This window comes from Gymnogyps californianus, chromosome Z (genome assembly GCF_018139145.2).
Source record: "Gymnogyps californianus isolate 813 chromosome Z, ASM1813914v2, whole genome shotgun sequence".
In the NCBI taxonomy this organism is placed as follows: domain Eukaryota; kingdom Metazoa; phylum Chordata; class Aves; order Accipitriformes; family Cathartidae; genus Gymnogyps; species Gymnogyps californianus.
Window position 1 is genome coordinate 54,074,023 of NC_059500.1, and position 15,107 is coordinate 54,089,129.

Sequence of the window (15,107 nt, forward strand, 5' to 3'; positions counted from 1 at the left end):
TTTTGGGAAACAGAATTACTTAGTTTGCGTAAAAAAAGTCTCACAAACTGATTTAAACTGATTTGATAATTACTCTTATTAAAGGCTACAAAAAAGAAATCATTAAGACCAATGAAGTAACATAAACATTTTTTAATTCTTATTTATACATGCAAATAACTTTAATCACATCACTTTGAACATATATATTCATTTATTTAAAACACTTGTAAAAGACTGTGTTAAACCCTGAAATCTACTGCAACTGCTTGGGCACATAAGCAAAATGATAAAGGGATTATCAGCTAAGACAGTTCCACTAGACTGTCAATAAAAAATTTTACATCATGAACAACACAAAGTTCAAGAACTGAGGTAAAGATCAGAAAAGTTTCTACATGGGGATGCACACAGAGCAAGAAATACCACACTATACATACTTATGCAAGCATATAAGCACTTTCGAAGTCCCACCTAAGTAATCAATCTTCAGTTTAGTAAGTCCATAAAATGCTCCAGCTCTACTTCCTAGGCCTGGCATTGAACATATTTTTCAGCTTTCTCGTCAGTATTGAACAGCAACCTAAAAACAACTTTAATGATAACCGGTTAACATGAGACTTGAGCAGGATCAAAACTGAGAGCTAGCCAAGCGAAAAAACAGAAGACAGATAACATTTGATGTCAACAAATACAAAATAATAAACTCCCGAAAGAATAACTTGCAGCTATTCCCACATGGCACTGAATTTTACGCCAAATGGCAGCAGATAAACAAGATAACCATGCACAGGATGTGCAGCTCAACAGAATCTCTGCTTAATACAGGCACATGCAAGAGAAGAAACAGCGTTCCAATGAACAAAGAATGAGATTGAAAACATTCTCATTTCACCTGGAATATTGTCTTTTGTGACATCACCGAAAACACAGAAAACCAGAATCAATTCATTGATTTATCTGAGCTATGGACAAATACTAAAGATACTAGGAAAAAAAAAAACAGAAGAAAGCCCAGAAGAAGCGACAGAGGTACAGAAAATCAAAACATCAAGAGCTAGTGCCTCTCCTCCTAATACAAGGAAATGTTCAACCACGATTAAAAAGCAATCTACTAACAACAAAAGGAACTGTGTAATACTACTGTGGAAGTCACTGTCAAAGACATAGATGCAGACACAACTCACATCATAAGAGGACAATGCTTGTACTGATTTTAAATCAATAGTTGGCTGCACCACATTGGATTTTTTTTCCCTACAAGTCAGATCCAAATATTCATGGTTTACTGTGTGATACAGTGACTGCATAACCAAAATTAGATGGACAATTATCTTCCAGGCAAGTCATTCTACTTGTCTACTCAAGAAGTACTTAGATTTTCCTCCACAGAAAACTGCTTTCTAGTACAGGTCAATAGGACAGAAAGCAAGCTAGGAATTACTTTTAAAGATCAAATCAGCGGTACCTCAATATCTACAGTAACACAAGAGGATTATATCATTGTCCATGTGGATCAGATCTCTCTGCATTCAGTACTACATAACCCAGAGAGCTTAACATTGAAATGAGGCATCACCTTTTTTCTTCCAGCATCTCACAGGTTGCAGCTGACAGCGACAAGATACCTTACACTTGCACCTTGTAGCTCTCACTATATCACAAGCTGTATAACCCATTTAAGTGAGAGATATAATGTACTCTCCAGATCAACACAGCATGCAGCAAAAAGCACCTATTTGTATGCGGCAAATAAAACTGATTACAGTTCTGCCAGCAGAACTACTATAAAGAAGCTTCATTGTATATACACATTTTTGGTTTGTTTTTCAAGTCTCCATAAAGACAGATCTACTTTATGGAATAATCTGCAAAATCTCATATCCAGAAATTCAAGACAGCTCCTCATTTACCTTCTGATAAAGAAATCACATCTGAAACAAGTTAGAGAAATACAAATGCAAGCATGAGCTCAAATGTTGACTCAGATCTTGCTAGTCTTACTGATATTAGTCATCTTACTGGGCTCATGCTGAGAACCCTGTGAGTGGACATATGAATTCATATGGAACCCACCAAAATCAGCGCACAGCCAGGGTCAGAGGCTTTGAAACAGCAGCTCTATTAAGTTAAATGGAAAAAAAAATATGACTGTGTATTGCCTAATAACAGTGTTAATATTTGCATACAGGCCTAGGTAAAAAGAAGGGGGGGGTGTTATAACAGAAATGCTAGCCTATAATAGCACAGTAGCACTAGGACAGGATAATTCAGGTTGAAAGGCACCTCAGGAGGTCATCTAGTTCAACCTCCTACTCAAAGCTCCAGTTATTTTTATTAAAAAGCCATGAGGTTTTGGTTGCCTTCTTCAATATCAGTTGGGTTTTTTTCAAAACACCATTAAACCAAATATTTTTTTAATTACTGCATGTTTAATTATGTTAATCTGCTTTTTAATGAAAGTTTTGTGACTTTTCATAGTAGTTCCCTTTTATCCATAACTAACACCATTTAATTCATGTATCTGTTTAATATTACTGTATTTCTGAATCTTGACTTGTTTATTTCCCTCTTAAGGTTCTTTCAGATGAGATGCTAGATTATTCCCTGTAACTGCAAACATCATTACTTAGCTTTTTGTTTACATAAGGTCATACTGTAAAAATGCCCCAGCGCTGAGATAAAGAGAACAATGGCAAAAGTGACAACCCCGTTCAGTAACTGCTTTTCTTATGACTTCAGCAAGAAGATGTCATTGCTAGTACAAGATGGCAGTGACGTTCACTTTAGTAGCATTCTGTGGTCACGCATAACATTAACTCCACATAGTTTGGAAATGGGTATTCTACAGAGATTTCAACTTCATTTCTTATTAGCCCAATCACCACTCTTAACAGCTACATGTGAGAAGCAGCAGCAGCCTCCTTTCATCTTCCATTCTGCAGATCCAGTCAATCTGATTTGATCAACAAGAATATCGAACCATTTTCTGCATTCTGTGAACTTCTTGCTCATTAAAACTTCCCCTGCCAGCAGCAAATACTACTTCCCTATGCTGCTGTCGTTGGCACTTATGAAAATGAAAAACTCTGTAAACAGCTTAGATTTAAGGCTTCTCTGGAAAGTGCACCACTGCTTAAAATCCCTATCATTTCACACTATAATACTGAAATTGTTTACTACAAAATTCTCCATTTACACCACTGAAGTCACTTGGAACTCATTCTTATCAAGCAGAAGACAGTGATGGCTACTGTGTTCCTATTGAATCCTCAAAGTACTGTCACCAACCCTAAGAAGGGAAGATAAACGGGCATGTCCAAGGAACATCACTACAATATTACTCCCATATCAATTACTAGGAAGACTGGGCTGGAGGGAAGAAAAAAAAGTTAATCCATACAACTGACCCAAACTACCCTTTTTAACAGTGCACGTAATCGCTCTACAATCTCCTGTCAACACTGATTTTCCATAAAATACAAACTTTAGAAATATTTCTCTCTCACCTAAACTACATATATATTAAATTTGACTAACAATAGAACCAATGGAGAAGTAGATGATAAACTGGAAAGCTGTACAGGGCTAAGATGTCAGAAACACTGACCATTAAGCAACTAGTCCCAAGTGCAAAATCACATTTGAAACTGTAAGTAGTCATCACAATCTTCCCAATTATGTTCCCCTCTGCCCAACAACCAAAAAGAATACAGTCTATGTCTCTCCAGCAGCAAATAATTTATGAATAACCAAAGCAAGGCGTTATTTTCTCACCTGTCACAGACTGCAGAGGTGAGAAGGGGAAATTTGAGGACAGAGGCAATCAGGTTCTAATTAGACTTCAGTTGCGGGGGGGGGGGGGAAATCTGAAGTAGTTTTATCCACAATTCTTTTCTTAAAAAAAAAATATTATCTTGTGAAAATAAATGAAATTCATTAATTCATAACCCACATCTAAGGGAACATCTCCCTACCCAGAAGCAAATTCAATACAGACATATACGGAAAAACTACAGATGCTTCTGTGACTGTTTGCCTTCCTTCTGCAATAAGATGATTTTTTTTTTTTTTTTAACGGCACAAGTAAGTATTCTCAAGGAAGTTCTCCAGCCAAATACCCCACCTTCACTGAGGTGCGGCAGCCGGAGGAGGGACGGCGGACTTCCAGGTCCTCTACCGGCCAGGTCCGACCCGGCCCGGCCAGCCTCCTGCGAGCACTATTTACGCGGGGGGGGGGGGGGAACGCAACAGTGACCTGTACACACACCGCCAGAGGAGAAGGGCTTTCCGTGCCGACCGAGAGCCCTTCTGCCCCTCTCCCTCCCCAGGTACGGCCTACAGAGAGGCGGCTGTCCCGCCGAGCGCTGCCCGCCGCCCCGCGCGGGGCCCCGCTGCCGCGTTGCCTAGCGCCAGCCCCGCCGCGCACCCCCGCCCTCTCGGCACCCCGCACTCACACGCCGCGGGGTCCGGGCAGGGGCAGCCGCCACACGCGGCTCTCGGGCCGGCCGGCGGAGATCCCCGTCGGCGGGACCGGACGCGGCATACACCGAGGTGTAACCGCCACCCCGGCCACCCGCCTCCCCCGCCTACTCACCACCCCCCCCCGCCCCCGCCCCCGGCCGTTGCGGCCAGCGGCCAGCGGCCGCCGGGCGGCGCTGCCCCCACTCACCCCGGCGGCGGCTGGGCGGACCGGCGCGCGCAGGCAGCTTCCCCCTCGGCGCCCGCTCTCTCTCCATGCACGGCGCCGGGGGACGCGGCGGCGGCGGCGGCTGCGAGGTACCGAGCCGCGCTCTGCCCGCTGCCTCCGCGCGGCCGCCCCGCCCTGCCACGCGGGGGAGCGGGGGGGGGGAGGGGCGGGGCAGCCGCTCTCTCGCTGGGCGGGACGCGAGTCTCGAGGCTCCCGCCGTCTGCGTCATCACGCAGCTGCTAGGAGACGCGCGGGGCGTGGCTCGGGCCGGGGCCTGGACTCCGCGGAGAGCACAGCCTCCCGCTCCGTTCTACTGCTGGAAAGGCGCCGCGGCGCTGAGGAGGGAGGCCATCTCCCCCCGCCCCGGCCCGGCCCGGCCCGGCCTGGCCCCGCACACAGCCGCCCCTCGGTGGGCCTCCGAGGCGGCCGGCGCTGCGGCGGGGTGTCACTCGCCTCAGGGAAACCGTCCCGGGGGCCGGTTGTCAGCCCCGTCGGCTGCCGGCAGCGCAGCGACCACGGGGCAAGCACAGAGCAGCTGGCCCATGGAGACTGCAGCCTCCCTCGTAGGCACTGGAGAGGGCACCAGGGGTGTGTAAAGGCGGGAAGGGGAACCTCTCCTGTGCAGGCGGTTGCTGCTTTCTGCCCCCCTCGCCGCCCCCGTTCCCTGTGGGTACAAGGGCTTCTTGTCTCTCACAAGTTTCCGTGTGCCCTCACCAGTGGGAGCCGCTGTGCGGTAAAAGCTGAACTGAAGTGAGGCAAAGGGCGTTGGACCAGCAAGCACAAGTTTGAGGGACAGACCTTGCCTTGTTCAGCCGTGGTAAACAAAAGCAGTGCATCTTTGCTGTGGTCTCGCTTCACAGTAGTGTGTGTGTTAGTTGGGCCAAAGGAAAAATGCACTTTTTTTTTAAAGCAATGAAGTATGTGCTAGTTCTGTCCCAGCTCCCAGGATTTATTGCACAGTTTGGACCTTGCAAATGTACACTTTTCTGTAACTTACTATGTGGTGAGTTTGTTCCTTACTTTCTTGTCCATGCCAAGTAAACATGCTTCATCTGAAAGCTCTGGAACTAGGTTGTCTCTTACAGACGAGCAAAAAGAGAGCGAGCTTGACTGCTGACCTGAAGAGATGGCGAGTTAAGGAAAGAACACCAGAGTCAGCGGACTTGATCTACAAATACATACTGTGCAGTCTTTATCCGGGAGACAAAGGAAGAAGAGAAGTTGGGACAGGGAAGAACTAAAAAGCCATGTAAAAGTTTGACAGATGATGCGTCTCAAAACTACCAATGGACTCATGCTCAGAACTTCCAGTGATTTCAAAGCAAGCTGTTAACTGTCAGCTAACAATTTGGTACTGTCAAATAAAATACCATTCTTTAAGGACAAGCTTCTCACTGTCATTTCTACAGTGTTATATGTGGTTTTTTACTCTGTGCAGAAGAAAAGAGTATGCCTATGTTATATAACATCATCTTACAGAAACCAAAATCTAGGCCAATTCAGAACTAGAATTTAACTTGGTGTGTACATTGCTTTGCATATTTGGTTTCCTTGAACATGCTGTTTAAAGGATACCTGGTGATTTTGAAATAAAGTCAATTACAGCTTGTTTTCTTCTAGTATATCTAGTCCCTGATCTCACTGAAAGTTTCTGTGGTATTACATCCTCTAATAATTTGCTTTTCATTTTTAATGTCTCTCTCTGTCCAGGCTGCAATGTGGAAAACTCACACAAGCATGTACTGCAGTGACACTGAAAACTTCTTGCAAACAGGGAAAGGAAACAAACCGCAAAATAAAAATGTTCTGATGCCTCCCAAATATGATCACCTAATATACCACTGGTATCCAGACTGCTTAAAAGACTCTGAGAGTAGCTTATTATGTTGGTTGTGCTCACTGCATATCTAAGACTCTGCTCATCAAGATCTCTGTGGACAGAACCCTGCAAATGCAAAGAATTCTACTGAAATAGATGGGAAATCCTTATATTATTAAGTTTCAACATTTTGTCAGTGTCAGGTTTAGTTGGACCTGCAAAACTTGCCAAACTCTTACTGATAAAGCACACCATCAGTTGACAAGATTGTGAAAGTCCAATCTATGTTAGGACTCCAAACATTACAGCTTATCTAATGATACCAGGCATTTTTACTTTTGTTTGTCTTCTATTATAATTAGTTTAAACACATTTTAGCATAGTATAGCAAGAAACACTATTGTCCTATGAAATAACCTTTTTCAGTAGTCTGTTCAGAGTTGTTGATTACTTTCAACAGTGTTCCTGCTACTCTGTTAATTTTTAACAGGTCCTTTCAAAGGCATCTGCACCCAAAAACTGTTAGCATCTCAAGATTTTCATCTTATTACCATTAAAGCATCCCTCTTTCCTTTTTATTTGCTAAATGACCATGCACAGTCTCCATGCATTTGCATGTTAATCCGCTTGGGTAGAAGTGTCAGCCTGTGACAGGTGGGAACTTAAAAGGATTGATCTACATCCTGTTTACACATTTCATTTCACATATTCACACCATGTCAAACACAAATATGTGTAGGGTGTAGTGACACAGGCATAACCACAGAATCCTAAATTAAACAGGGATGTAAAACACTAAACTTAGTAAACATACCCCCAAATAATGGATAAAAACCCCAATAATTATACACGAAACATGATTTTTACAACTGTTGTAACAACTTCCCTTCAGAGTTAGTTTGCTTTTCAAAGCAAGTTACAAAACTTGCCATCTGTGCAAAAGGCTTAGTTTTACTTTCTTGATGACTTCTGTGTTCCAGATTCTGAGATTAGCATACAGACCAGGAAACAGATTTTGTTTCATTTTCATATTCAAACTGCTAAAAATGATAGAAGCAGTTTTGTTGTTGTTACTTCAAAAATTCTCATAGTTCGATTTAGATCTATCATTTTCAGCTGAAATTAAAATCAAAGGACATTCTGTATTCAGGATGGGGGGGATTGTTTGCAAAACCTTCACGAATTAGAACAAGGCTAAGGAAGTTACTCATTTAAGTCAAATCTATGAAGTCAGACTGTCTGCATGTATTTCACTTCTCCTATTTCTGGAGTAGGATGTAAAATTCTTAATGTTTAAAGATAAGTACATATGTTGTAATAGTTTTTCTCCTTCTCTGTGTAGGCCCAGCCTTAGAAAAAAACATATTTTGGTTAAAAACCCACACTTTTTCTTTAAATATATGGCACAAAGAACACTCTTGAAGGAAACTTTTTCATTATTTTTAGCCATTCTCAGAAACCTATTTCCTTGATGATGTGAGTGAATATGTCCTTCCTGGAGGAGAAAAGAGGAACAAGCATCTGTGAATACAGGTTTGCATATGATTCAGCTCCTGAAAGGACACGCTTCTAATTCATCCACTCTGGAAGAAAAAAAGCCATCTGTTGGCTTTGAGGATCCCAATGGTAAGCATAAGTTTGTCCCCTTCTAGACATTCACTTGATAACTATTCCTCTGAGAGACTGTAGAGAGCACTTAAAAAAATGCCATAATGCATTTCTGCGAAGACTGCTTTTGGAGCATGTACCTAAGAATGCAAAATGTACTTCCACAGACACTAAATTCTACCCTGAACACTGCTCCTGGTGGAAGATGCACTTCTTTGACACTACCTTCTCTAACAGCGCCCTGTGTTCTTGACCAGGTACAAAATGCTGTATCCTAAAACAATCCCAGAGTAAAAAGAAAAAAACAAAACAAAACAAAAAAACCCCCACAAGAACAGGCATCAGTTCAATTGCTCAGCAGTTGAAAAGCACTCAGACACTACGGTGACTAACGCAGTATGAGGACTTCTATAAAACAGAAATAAAATCAGATAATGCTCCCCCCTCCTCTGTATCCGTAACTGCCCTGTTTCCCTTCCATAGCATTCTCCAGGGGCTAGGTAAGCTACCGCTTTCCAACAGCCCTCTGGGATTCCCTCCAAGCGGTACAAGGAGAAGACAGTGAAGAAGTCCGCTTTATAGTCTGCAGTGATCAGGAATAGTGCTCTACCTGACAGATTCTTGGTTTGTGTGATGTGGGGATGGGGTGTGCCGGTTGTGCAGTGGCACTAAAACTTGGATTAAAAAAAGATGACATAGTGGTATTGCTGTATTGCTTACCTATATTGGTAGCATATACACAGATCAACCCCATGTAGCGCATAAGATTTTCATCTGTATCTTTCAAATTGAGTTATTCTGGTTTTGTTGGTTTCAATAGTTTCTGATAGGTTTTCTGCAAATAGATTAAGTAATTTTTTAATTTCCTCTTTAATGAAGCTGATTGCCTCATGTGAAGAGCAACGCCTGCACCGATCTCCACACTGCCCATGCCTCTATTAAATGTTCCAAGCCTTTGAACCCTCTCATCCATGTGGCTCAGCACTGGTTGGTGTGGATCTGATCTGGAGATGGAGTAAATTAATTTCTTGCCAAGTTAGTTGAGTCACAACTGAGCAGCAGCATGGGATTTCCTTTTAAGGAACATGCGCCTTTCTCCTATTGTAGGATAAAACCTAGCATGCAGCCAACAGTTATGTAGCTGGAAAAAGCAAGCAGGCAAGTAAGTGCAAGCAATTGTCTTAACTGTAGAACTTATTGAAAATAAATTTTGAAATACAGTCCACTGATGGGAAATGGCTTGGTATAAATGGCATTACAGGGAACCACAAATTTGCTGTCACTCTCTGACTTTCAGAGCTTTTTGCTTAGTGTCGGAGTATACAGATACATATGTGAGCACCATCCAGTGAGGAAAAGAGTAAGAAGAGTCTGAGGTTCTCCTTCCTTAACAAAATCTGCTAACAGAATGAAACGAAACAAAATTAATAAAACTGCAGCCTGAGTTGAAGGAGAACCTTGAAGTGTAGGCACTGCAAACCTCAGCTTGCAGTGTTTGCCAGTGGCTCTGCAGTCAAAACTCCTAGTGACTGCAACACAGGTGCTTCTGGAGTCTATCAGTATAGGTCTCCATTGAGTTACACTTTATTTCCTAATCAAATTTTGCTTGCATAGGTTTTGTTTTGTTGTGTTGTGTTTTCCCCCAAGACTACTTCATCTTTAGAGCAGGATATCCTTCGTGTTTAACTGGTGCCTAAACACAATGATAGGTGATTTCGTATGGGTTTTCGTTATACTGTTAAACAAATTGAATGTATTTATATTCATAATAAAGAGGAGCTAAAGTTGTGCCTTCCTGGGCCTACCTATCACCAGGAAAACAGACTGTAACTCCTCCAAAAATGTATTTGAAAATCCCTTGGGAGTAGGGAAGTCTACTAACTTGAAAACCTCTTGTAACAGATTTTGGAGGGACTGGGGTTCGTTTTTTTTCTTTTGAAAAATCTAAGCAAAATGAGGTCAGCCTTTTGTACATTACTCAAACATGGGAAACAGCCCACTTCCCTCATATACACAAACTAATATTTCTGCTTTCAGCCTTGGAGTTTCCAAACATTTAGAGGGACTCAGAAATTGACCGGAAGTACTCTAATGCAAAATTAAAAGTTTCCAGCCCAGGTTCATGTAAAATACGTTCTCCAGGACTTCATCCTGTGCAGTGTTCAGGACTGCATAATGACCTGGCATCAGTTTGTGGCAAGTAAGTTTGTTACTTGAAATAGATATTTTCACACATGTACATATATTAGGAATTTTTCTTATGTTTCAAGATATCTGTGGACATTTAGATTGAAACCTCTGTTAAGGATTTTTCAAATTAAGGTTTCTAGGTGTTAAATATGTACTGATGAATGATATCTGATTTTAAATGCAATGAACTGTAGCTCTGTCAAGGTGCTTTTGCTTTGCATTGTTATGGAAAGTTAACCTTCCTGAACTTGTTTGGCAGCACTTATCTATCTGTGAAGGTCAGGAAGCTTCAAAAGTTAATGTTTATATGAATTCATTTCAGTCAGTAATTTCTTATCCTGTTGGGTTTTTTTATGATTATTTAATCTGTTCGTGTAATTTAATCTGCCTTAGCCAGTGCAACAGGATGTGAGTGTGATACAGCTAGAAACTAAAAGAACAAAAGACAACAACAGAACAGGGTAACTAAATCCCTTTAAGGTCAGCTGTTGAAATATTGGAATTTCCTCACTGGAGAGCTCAACCTTAATGATATTTTTAAATTATTTTTTTGCATTTTTATGTATGATTAAGATACAATTACTAGGCTACTTGAATGCAATATGGAAGTTAATGTCATAAAACTGAATCAAGTTTATCTTGTACATTTTCCAAACTGCCTACTGTGTTCACATCAATCACCAGAGACCTGAAAGAGCAAGAACCTTTAATACACACACAAATATATAAACAAGAACCTTTTATGAACTGTTTCTAAAACTCTTTAAATTGCTTACAGTAAATTCGAAGTGAAACATTTCATTTGTTTGTAGTTAATTTTTCCACTTGGCATTCTCATCTTAGCATTAGACAGTGAAGCAAAGATACTGAATTTCACTTTTGTTTCTACTCAGTTTTACTTCTGGTTGATAGTACAGAGTAATAGCAAGTTGTGTTTTGATTCACAGTCCTGGAAAAGGATGAGCAGAGTTTAATTTAAAATCAGAAACATATTTCAGTGTGAAATAAAATTATAAAAATAGGCATTGTGCTGATTTTTCAAAAATGCTAGCTAATTATTGCTCAAATGAGAGCCAGTATGAGATGCTTTGCTTTATCAATATTTCTGAAAAAGTAAGTTACTTCAGGAAGCATCTAGATATCAATGCTGGTATTAAATGTGCACGCTGGCAAAACTGTAACATCAGAATATTTTAGGTTAAAAATAAATTATTAAGTATCTTTAGCATAGCTCTTTTGCTTTTGAATCTTTTGGCCAATTTCAGTTAAAACTAGCGGAAGCACAGGGGTGTCACAAAGAAGTAAATTTCCCTGTCTGGATTCAGAAAGGTACCCTGCTAGGTGCCTGTGCAAACCAGCTAAGAAGCACTGCTTACAAAGAGAGAGGTCTGTCCCACAGGCCACCACTTGGGTAACACTGCTTTAATTAATTCATTGTGGGGTCAGACTCTACATAATCCTAATTAACTAGTAACTTTCACTGTTGCTCTGGAACTACATTGGTACAAAAAACATCAGACCTGTGTCAGTTGCTCTTCTTTTTCTTCTCCTTTATTTTTGAACTCCAGTCATATTGGTTAGGTCTTTTCTTTGTAATTAAAACAATAAATAAAATTCAGCTGTTTTCACTTCCTATTTCTGAAAAAAATGGCACCCAGCAACTATTACATTTAAAAACATTTGTTCCTCATTCCACTTTTTGTAGCATAATGGAAATAAACTACATATTGCAGCTCTCAGAGAGAGCATTTCAGTATCTAGAAATAGCTTCCACAAACTCCTCTTCTTAGAGGAGGAAGATTTGTAGATAAGCAGTTCCAGCAAGTGTTCCCTCACACCGAGGCAAACGTGCAAAATAAAGCATGAAAGTTCTCCCTTAAGCAAAGGGCTATGTATCACTAGCTATCGAGCTTCCTAACCTGCCTTCTGTGGGATTATAAAAGATATCGCTGAGGTAGTTGTATGCAAGGCAGAAACAATAGTTAACTCAGTTTGATCCTCGCAGGGAGTAGCTTCAAAACATGTCATTCCCAAGGTAAATTTCATGTGAAGGACCAAACCAATTAGAAGTGTTTACCTAATTGCTTGAAAGAGTACAACTAGTTCTCATCCACAGAAATGAAGGAAAGCTGGTTTTCATTGTTTTTGCTAAATGCCCTATCCAGTGCTGAGCGCTGTTGAATCTGGCATTCCCGGGGCCAGAGAAGCCACAAGAATACCCTGCAGCCCTGGCACTGCCTTTGACACAGCTAGACCTGGGGGGGTAAACCTGGTTCTCTGAGATGAGCGGTGTCAGTCCATCCCTCCCGGTTTTGAATGTCTTCTCTTCTGCTTCCTCTGCCTCTACGCAATTGAGTCAGCCATAGGTGGAAAGCCGAGAGCTACCAGCAAACCCAGCTGGAGATATTTTTGGTCAGCAGAAATCGTGAAAATGGGAGCCAGTTTGTGTAGAAGAGATGCTGCAGCAGGCAACAGAAATAAATACTGATCTATGGCTGGGCTACTGTTCAGTAAATGGCAGAGGAAGCAAGCTGAAAAGATTGCAAAGGAGGCTCTTTTTAGTTGGAACCGCCACTTTTCTGCTTCCCCACCGAAAGTGAAACTAACATGCCACACACACAGCTTGCCGAGTTTAGTATTTGGCTAGGAGCTGCAGTAACACCAGGAGAGGATTGTCATGAGAATGGTGGGTGAGATAGAGCTACTGAAATCCTTAGCATCTGCATTTCTTGGTTTGTTATATGAGCTAGTGCTGCAAAAATATTCTGGCAAGGGTTGTGAATTTTTTTTTTTATTCCCTATAAAATGTTAGTGGGATAAAGAACAGTATTTTAAAATAGTTTTAAATATTTTAAATATAAGGAGATAATTGAAACACTACCACAGTTACATTATTTTCTTCCATTGTGTGCTTTTGTATCTCTGTAACTTTTTTCCCACTTCTTTTCTAATTTGTATTCCCCGCCCTGCTTCTCTGAAAAGCAAGGAGCTAAAAAGTAGTGTCTAGTCCCCAAAATGCCTACTCTTAAGCCAACGCTGTCTTTGTGTTGGAAATAGTCTTTGTAGTAGCAGTGGTAGACACCATATATAATGAAACACAGTCAGGGCTTTCACTAGTGGAAGTTTAATGAGAGAAAAACCCACAATATTGCTGAGTAAACACAACACTAGGTCTGCTTCCTTAACAGAAGGTCCTAAAAGAATACAGTCTTTCAGCTTCATAAGAGCGTAGCTGTATGTCAAGGTTTTCTCTTGTGTAACCCATAGCCCCAGGACTTTATAAGAACGTGCCCATTGTCTGTTTAGTAGCATGATGTGCCACTGGTTTTAAAGCAGCCCATACATTTTAATGCTAATCAGCAAGAAACTTTGATTTTGACTGTTAGTAAATAGTTTGCTTTCTTGCTCCACTTTAAAACTCAGAGGATTCAGCTAGAAGACCATTACTTTTCCTCCGTGTGTCAGATAACGCTTTCAGATCCCAAAGCAGAAATCTTTTTCCTTTGAGGTCCTTCATATGTTACTCATGGGGTGGAAACATATTGGATCCCACAGGGCTCTCTAGCACTGTAAGAACTAGGAGCTGAAAGCTGACCAAGTAAAATAAGTACTTGTTTTTAAACAGCAAGTGATTAAATGCTAGAACAAATTCACAAAACCGTGTAATGGAAATACGTCTCAGTTTTCCTGGTGAAGACTGGAGGCCCTTCTGAAAATTTTAATTTCCCTTGAAGGAGGAAGAACGTACTAATATACAGGAGATCAGACTCTGTGTAATTAGCAATGCCTCTTGGTCCTAAACTCTCTGACTTCAAGATGGCAAGCCTTCAAGGAGACCTCTGAGATGGAAGAGATGAGGACAATGCTTTGTTTCCATAGCAGGGACTACTAGGGCACATTTAGTTAGAAGAACTCCAATGTATCTATTCACTTTTCCATTTTATAAACCCTGGATGAAAGTCCCTGCAGTGAGGCAGATCAGTGACCACTGGACAAAAGAGAGGGAAGTTTTCTGGGTGAGTGGCCAGGGAGACAGGCTGCAGAGAAGTCCATGTACGTGCCAGGGAAGGGAAGTGATCCAGCAGCATGGTGGGGGCTGTTCTTCCAGTTCGTATGATGGAGGAAAGGCCATGGAGCTAACAGGAGGAGGGAGAACAGATCAGCAGAGAAAGGGATGTACCACAAAGGAAATATTAAGTATAAAGAAATATATAAAGTGAAAATGGCAGGGTTTAGTCTTTACAAGAATCTAATGTAGACAAAATAACCCAAACAAATCCTATGAACAAAACAAACAAAAATGGCAGAAAAAAGAGCAGAAATAAGCCAGGGAGATTTGGGCTTGTAGAGCCACAACATGCTTATAACCCTCATAAGGTGAGGGAAATGTTTGCACAGACCTGAGAATCTGTGGATCTTGATATTTTCTAGTCCAGCTCCCTGTGGGATACAAGTGAGTCACTTCATTCTTCTGTACCACAGGCACAAAGGCAGTTCTCCAAAACACAGACTTTGGAATGGAGGATAAAAATCCATAAAGCCAGGAATTTCATTACATGAATGTAAACAATGCACCTTTTTATATTTATATGCCTATGACTTGGCAAAAACAATTCAAATAGTTCATTAATTAATAGCATTATTCTTGCCTGGGGAAGACATAAGGCAGAGGAAATCAATGAGAGATTTTACTGAAATCTGACAAGGTGTGAAAACAGATGTTTCAGTCAAGTTGTCTCATAGCAGTTCTTTCTTCGAAAGCTGGGTCAGTGAAGAAAATGCCATGAAACATAAGCATGGTTAAGTTTTTACTCTGTGTTT